Below are 8827 nucleotides of genomic sequence, written 5' to 3'. Positions count from 1 at the left end.
TGTTAAATCTTCAAGAGTTATATAAATATGCTAGATATTGTTATTATTAATGAGATTCAAATGATATCAGAGAAAGTCATCAGTCTATAACTATAGATCTTTATATAGTTTTTCAGGTACTATTTCCACAACATTTACTGATGTTCATGTCAGTCTGCATTAGATTGGTGATTCTCCTGATAAACTGAACTGCTCTGCTGAAAAGCTAGACTACTTTACTACTGGGACAGGATACTCAGCCACTACAAATACAGATTGCATTAACTCTGGCTACTTTGGATTTTTTGCTCCTTTGGGCAGACTCTGAGTATTTCTACCTCCTCTATGCAGAGAAACAAATTCTCTCCTTTACCAGGTTCTAAGATCTTTCGTGGTTCAGAACGCTTAATGAGGAGCCTTATCCTGTTTTATGGTGATAATTAATACACTTACTAAATCTTCAACTTTGTAGACTAAACCATACCCAGACAATGTATATTTGTGCAAAAAAATACAAAACAATTTTAAGGTTTTGAGTTTCCTACTTAATTAATGACAGAGTTCTCCTGTTGGTCATATGCAAATAGGAAATAAGACATGGAGGCAGCTTTAGACTTAAATAAGTATACTGTCTCTGTTGGTTAACGTTTGTTTATTTTTTAAATGGATCTCACATTTATCTTTGTCATTGCCTCTTTCAATCAGCAGGATTGCCTGTCTAGAAGGGTCATACCTTTCTATTTGAATGGATCATTTGTTTAATAGAAATATCTAATGTGTCTCTAATCCTGGAAGTCTTAATATCCATCTCTTTTCAAGGAAAAAGGAAATATAAAATACTCTAATTTTCACAGATCTGTCTCCAGAAAATTATAACACTGCTGAAAAAAAGGGAGGGAAAAAAGCAAGCAGACATTAAAGTTATTGATTTTTTTTATGTGTTCCTAGGTTATGTGATGAACAATCTCTTACACTCATACATTCCTATCTATGTAATGAGTGTCTCCAAGGTATGACCAAAATGTAGTCAGTTACATTTTTAAAGCCATGGTAAATTCTCACTGGCAACAAAAGGCTAGACTGTGAACACTTCCTAGCTATGTGCTCTGGGCAATTCATTTCATCTCTCTCAACTTCAGTTTCTAATTCTAATGGTAGTTATAGCACCTAACTCAAAGAGTTATCAGGAGAATCAACTAAGACAACATATATAAATAAATTATTAATATTATTTAGCATTATTATATGATTGAAATAAGAGCAAAAGAATATCTATTTAAATATTCTGGCTGTCATAAAGACAATCAAATGGATCATTTTGATTAGTCATAAACAAATGATGGCTTTATATTTCTTCTGAAATTAGCCATTTAGTGCTAACAAATCACAAACTGGCTAAATCAGTTGTTTAAGAGAAACTTCTAATATGTCTCCTAGAAATCCCAACATTCATTTCCAAGGAAAAAGGAAATATAAGTAATGAACTGGTAATGTAAGTTGCCAATTCAATTGAATGCAAGCCTCAGAGCAGAGACGAGAACCCAAATTATCCAAATCTCATTCTATCCCACATCAATCAATCCATCAACAAAATATTTCTTAAGCAAGTGGTATGTCTCCAAAATGCCTGACACTGTACTAAGCATAGGAAGATCAAAAGTAAAAATTAAACAGTATCTTTCTTCAAAAAACTTATATTGGGAAAAATAAATTATCTTGGGATCACGATGAAAAAAATCTATGAGCCAGGAAAGGCCCATGTAGGAAGTAGCACTTGAGCTGAGCAATGAAGAAAGCTAGAGATTTTCAGTTAGAAATGAGCATAGACTAATTATATTAGATGTACATTAATACATCTAAGAAAGTAAGTAATCAAATGATTAAAAAAATTAAATAGAATGCTTGTATTAAGTTTTTCTGATAAGAGTTTGGTATCCAAGTTAAATGAAATATGTGTGTATATGCATGTATGTATATATGTATATATAATATGTATGTATTCCCTATATATGTATGATAGGTATACCTATATATACACATTTATCCATTCATTTATTTACACATGCACATACACACACTCACACATATAGACATATAACTAATAACCATTCCTCAATAGATAAGCAGTCAAAAAGTATGAACAAAGAACTCTCCTATTTTTTTATTTTGGGGTTTTGTTTGATTCTTGATGTCTCATTGAGTCATCCACTTTGAATTCTAATTTTTAATGAATTGTTTTCTTTAGTTATCTTTTTTACCTGCTTTTGCATTTTGCCAATTAGACTTTTAAAGGAATTGTTTTGTTCATTGGATTTTTTTTCCATTTCACCAATTCTATTTTTTAAGTAACTGTCTTCTTTTTTCCATTTCACCAATTCTATTTTTTAAGAAGAGGTTTTCTTCAGTATATTTTTTCCCCATTTAACAAATGTATTTTTTAAGGAGTTGTTTTCTTCAGACAATTTCAGTGTTTCCTTTTCCAAACTCTCCTGAAAAGCTTTCATTTCCTTTCCCAATTTTTCTTCAAACTCTCTTTTAAAATCCTTTATGAATTCTTCCAAGAGATCCTTTTGAATTGGAGACCAGTTCATCACCCTCCTTTGAGGCTTCATCTGGAGGTGTTTTGCCTTTGTGTCCTCAGGATTTGAGATCTGTTCTTTCCTGTCTCCATAATAGCTATTTATGATCAGAGCTCTCCTGGTTTTTTTGATCTACTCCTAGGCCACAAGGGAGATTGTTCTGAACTTTCTCTATAAAGTGACAGAGGTTTCTCATCACCCTGGGGCCAGAGCTGCTGGCTTCCTTTCCATTCTAGTTAGACTTGCTCAAGTCCCACTTGTTATATTGGGCTTCAAGATCTCACTATTGCCTTCTGTAGATGCATTAGTGATCTCACAGCTAGTCTGCTGATTCACTGGTGTCTGGACCATGACAGAGTAGCTAAACCTGTTGCATTTTGGATAAAAGCCTCCTACTATATTTCCCATATGGGGCCTCTCCACACTGAGCCTCCCTGCACTGCACCTACATTGGGCCACGTCCCCCTCCACCCAATTGAGACAGACCTTTCCTGAAGTTTCCAAGATATCTTTTTCATGGAAATTTGTTGCACTACAAATATTTGTGAATTCTGTCACTCCAAAATCCATTCAGAGGTTTAATCTGGTATTGATTCTGAGAAAAGCCAGGAAGAACGCAAAGTCCTGATTACTCTCCACCATCTTGGCTCTGCCCCTGAACAAAGAATTCTCTAAAAAAGAATTTCTTTTTTTCAATCTTTATTTTTTTAAACAATAGCTTTTTTATTTTCAAAATATACGCAAAAGTAGTTTTCAACATTCACCCTTGCAAAACCTTATGTTCCAAATTTTTCTACCTTCCTTCTCCCCACCTCCTTCCCTAAACAACAAATAATCCAATATATATGTTAAACCTATGCAGTTCCTACAAGTCATTCCCCAATTGATAAATGCTCAAAGAATATGAACAATTTTAGATGACAAAATTAAAGCCATTTATAATTATATGAAAAAAATGCTCTAAATCACTATTGATTAGAGAAGTACAAATTTAAACAACTCTGAGGTACCACCTCACACTTCTCAGATTGCCTAAGATGACAGGAAAAGATAGTGATAAATGTTGGAGGAGATGTGGGAAAACTGCAATACTAATGCATTGTTGGTGGGGTTGTGAAATGATCCAACCATTCCTGAGAGCAATCTGCTCAAAGGACTCTAAAACTGTGTATATCCTTTGATCCAGCAGTGCCATAACTGGGTCTATATCACAAGGAAATCATAAAGGAGGGAAAAGGACCCACAGGTGCAAAAATGTCTGTGGCAGCTCTTTTTGTGGTGGCAAAAAATTGGAAAAGAAGTGGATTCTCATTAGTTGGGGAATGGCTGAACAAACTATATAATGCATGAAGGTAATAAAATATTATTGTTCTATAAAAATTGATGAACAAGCTGATTATAGAAAGACCTGGAAAGATTTACACGAATTGATGCTAAGCAAAATGAGCAGAATCAGGAATATACTATACACAATAACAGCAGGAATGTGTGATAATCAACTATGAAAGGCTGATTCTTCTAAGTGATTCAGTGATACAAAGCAATCCCAATAAACTTTGCACAGAAAATACCATCTGCATCCAGAAAAAGATCTAAGGAAACTGAATGTAAATCAACACATACTATGTTCACTTCTTTTTTAATCTCTCCCATTGTTTTTCCCTTTTGTTCTGATTTTCCTCACTCAACATGATTCATAAAAGAATGTGTATTAAAATAAATAAATTTACAAAAAAGGTATAATTCTTCCATACTTATTTCCATGTTTATCATGCAGCACAAGAAAATTCATATCAAAAAGGGGGGAAAATGAGAAAGAAAACAAAAAGCAAGCAAACAACAACAACAAAGGTGAAAATACTATGTTGTGATCCACATTCAGTCTCCATAGTCCTCTTTCTTGAGGCAGATGACTCTCTCCATCACAAGTCTATTGGAATTGGCCTGAATCACTTCATTGTTTAAAAAAAAAAGAGCCACATCCATAAGGGTTGATCATCACATAATCTTGTTGTTGCTATATAAAATGTTCTCTTGGTTCTATTCACTTAGTATAAGTTCATGTAAGTCTTTCCAGGTGTTTTCTTAAATCATCCTGCTGATCATTTAAAAGAAGAATTTCAAGTTATTCACAACAACATGAAAGGATGCTCTAAGTCATAATAATGAAGAGAAATGCAAATCAAAATAGCACTGAGGTTTCATCTCAATCCTGCAAATTGGAAAAATGACCAAAAAATTTCAATAGTCAATACTAGAGACTTTGTAAAATTATACATCAATATACTATCGGTGGAATTGTAAAGTAATACAACCATTTTGGAAAGCAATTTGGAATTATGCAAATAGAGTGACTAAAATGTCTGTCCTCTTTGAACTAAAGAGTTCATTACTGGGTTTATGTCCAATAATAAGAAAGAAGCCATAAATAAGAAAAAAATCTCTATATATGCCAAAATATTTATAGGAGTACTTTTTTGTGATAGCCAAGAATTAAAAACAAAGTAAATACCCATCAATTGGGGATGACTAAACAAACTGTGGTACATGAATATGAAGGAATACTATTGTCCTATAAAAAAAATTATGTGTATGATAAATACAGAGAAACATGGGAAGATCTACATGTGATCTTTCAGAATAAAATAAGGCACTCTGAGGCAAATTCATATGTATATACATGCACACACATATACATATAATATCTAAAATTGTATACATGAAAAGAATAGGTACAAACCCAAAAAATTAAAAATAAATAAAAAGCAACAAAATTACAAAAACAAAGCAAACTGAATACATATAAGTGGATACTCCCAATATACCTCTTACTAGAAGTGAGAAGCTCAAAATTGTTATATTTTGCACATAATTTTGTATTTTTTCATTGAATTGATTAGTTGTGCTGATCTTTTTTTTTCTCTCTAAAAATACTCTATTAAATGATTTGGCTCTCTGATAGGAAGGATATTTGTGGTTACTATGATGTATGTAAAAAACAGAAGAATGAATAAAAACTGTGGGTGTTTTTTTTAATAGTCAACAGTAAAGAGAATGCAAAGATACAGAGATACAAGATGGCATATTGTACTTACAGAATAGCAATAGTGGTTGGATATAAAACCAATACTAAATATTGAAGCCAGGTTAATAGAAGAATTTGAAGGTGGAGTTTATTTTTGCTTATCCTACATGAAATAAGGAACCACTGAAATTTTTATTGAGCAAGACTATAATATACTCAGCTTGCTTCTTTAGGGATATCATTTTGCCAGCTATGTGGAAATTAGAGAGGAAAGACTAAATCAATGCTTTAGAATTAATTGATAATTAATTTTATTATTCACTCCAGCAGAAAATAATATTTTAAATAGATCAATTTAAAAGAGCTCTATTTTGTTGGAGGAGATGTGGGAAAACTAGGACACTGATGCATTGTTGATGGAGTTGTGAACGAATCCAACCATTCTGGAGAGCAATCTGGAATTATGCCCCAAAAGTTATCAAACTGTGCATACCCTTTGATCCAGCAGTGTTACTACTGGGCTTATATCCCAAAGAGATACTAAAGAAGGGAAAGGGACCTGTATGTGCCAAAATGTTTGTGGCAGCCCTGTTTGTAGTGGCTAGAAACTGGAAATTGAATGGATACCCATCAATTGGAGAATGGCTGGGTAAATTGTGGTATATGAATGTTATGGAATATTATTGTTCTGTAAGAAATGACCAGCAGGATGAATACAGAGAGGCTTGGCGAGAGTTACATGAACTGATGCTAAGTGAAATGAGCAGAACCAGGAGATCATTATACACTTCAACAACGATATTATATGAGGATGTATTCTGATGGAAGTGGATTTCTTTGACAAAGAGACCTAACTGAGTTTCAATGGATCAATGATGGACAGAAGCAGCTACATCCAAAGAAAGAACACTGGGAAATCAATGTGAACTATTTGCATTTTTGTTTTTCTTCCTGGGTTATTTTTACCTTCTGAATCCAATTCTCCCTGTGCAACAAGAGAACCTGTTCAGTTCTGCAAACATATATTGTATTTAGGATATACTGCAACATACCTAACATATATAGGACTGCTTGCCATGTAGGGGAGGGGGTGGAGGGAAAGAGGGGAAAAATTGGAGCAGAAGCGAGTGCAAGGGATAATGTTGTAAAAAAAATTATCCTGGCATGGATTCTGTCAATATAAAATCATTATAAAATAAAATAAAATATTTTAAAAAAATAAATAAAAGAGCTCTATTTTAATGGAGCTTTCCCTTTTTGGTATTAATTTAGTTTAATAACAAATAATTCTTTCAATTCCTAAGATATTGTAAGGATATTATTTTTATTTAGTTAGTTCACATAAAGTATTAAATTTTCTTTTATGCATATAAAAGTATACATGAGTCAATTTCATTTCTTACTCTCTATCATTTAACAACATAAGAGATACAAATGGATAAATATTTAAGTTGTCAATTATCTCTTTTGAAGGATCTAAGAACAAGAAATCCATGTAGTAATCACAACAGATTTTCACATCTCTTCATCTTCTATTTTGATACATTGTCTCTTTCATATCCAAAGAGAAAGGTTTTTCTTTCTTTGAGTTTTCAATAGCTCTGCTATCTTGTCCCACAAGTGGGTCTTTGAAGGAAAGATTTAAATGATTACTAGAAAGAGACAGAGGTAGAGACAGCCAGATCTTTAATGACCTACTATTCATGTCTATTCAGAGCTGAATGCTTTTTGTGTGAGGTAGATTAGATCTGGTGGTTTCCTGGAATCCTGTGGAAGAGTTGATTATGTTCCTGGAAAGGTAGAATATTTTTAAAGAACACTTTGAAGTAAATAGAGATTAAATTAAATATCCCTCCTCATTTTAATATTATTTTATTCAATTAAAAATAATATCCTCCATTTTAAAAAGATTTTTTAAATTACCAAATGATAATTATACCATTATCTATAAAATGATTTCTAATTCTTAATTGTTTATCATTTACTTCAGATTTGTTTATTCTACCTGTCTGAATCTAGAAATTGCATATGTAGAATAGGTAAATTATTTTACCTCATAATCCAACTGTCACATCTCATAACATGAACTGTGTTCCTACTGAGTATTTTGGCTATAAACAAAAAACACCTTGGGCATGAAAAGTCAGTTAGATCTATCATCTCCCAGGTATTTATTTGTTTACCTTAGCAAGGAAAAGTGAGAGGGAAGAAAGTACCAGGTGAATAAGCAGGTTACTTTATGGTATTCTCTAAACAAATCTTTATGCTGGCACAACAAACTGGAGATATCCAGAATGAACTCAGTTTTCCTGTGTTTGATGTAAGAACAGGTAATGCCTGTACTCAGGTATTTGAGAAAGAGTTCTGGAGTTGAACTCAAGCATGATCTATATTCATATCCTGCCTATGACACTTACTAGTTATATGGATCTGGACAACCCATAAATCAATTTTTAAAAAGTGTTTATTAAGTACCAGCATACAGCTGGGTGGTACAGTGAATAGAATATTAGGCTTGGAACCGAGAGGACACATCTTCCTGGTTTCAAATCCATCTCAGCCACTTACTAGTTGCATGATTCTGATCAAGTCACTTAACCTAAGTTAACTTTGTCTCAGTTTTCTCATCTGTAAAATGAACTAGAGAAGGAAATGGCAAACTACTCCAGTGTCTTTGGCCAAAATAAATGGACTCACAAAAAATCAAACATGACTGAAATAACTCAAGAACAGACAATAAAAATGTTTAACAAGTCATAATTTCTCTGAGATTGTTTCCTTATTTATAAAATGGATAGAATAATACCTAGGCTATTAGCACCTTTAAAAAATCAAAATGATACATGTATGTGTTTTAAAAAGCAATTACCTAGTAATAACCTGGAAACAAAGCCAATACCAATTGTGATTAGTTAAACAAATTATGATAAATTAACATGATGGAATATTATCACATCATAAAAAGTAATTTTGAAGAATTCATAGAAGTTTGAGAAGATATATGAATAGAGGCAGAGGGAAGTAAGCAGAGGAAAACAATATACACAAAGACTACAGCAGCAAAAAAAAAAAAAAAAGCCAAATGCTATGTAATTATAATGACCACATTTGACCCTAGAAAAATCATAGAAAATACACCTTTCTCTCTCTCTCCATAGTGGATGTGGAAGAGTATAAGTAGGAAATGCTATATATACTACTAGAGTAGTTGATAAACTATTGGTTGCTTTTGCTAAACTGATTT

This window comes from Antechinus flavipes, chromosome 4, assembly GCF_016432865.1.
Source record: "Antechinus flavipes isolate AdamAnt ecotype Samford, QLD, Australia chromosome 4, AdamAnt_v2, whole genome shotgun sequence".
In the NCBI taxonomy this organism is placed as follows: Eukaryota; Metazoa; Chordata; class Mammalia; order Dasyuromorphia; family Dasyuridae; genus Antechinus; species Antechinus flavipes.
The sequence above is the reverse complement of the archived record's forward strand: the minus strand, read 5'-3'. Positions refer to the sequence as shown.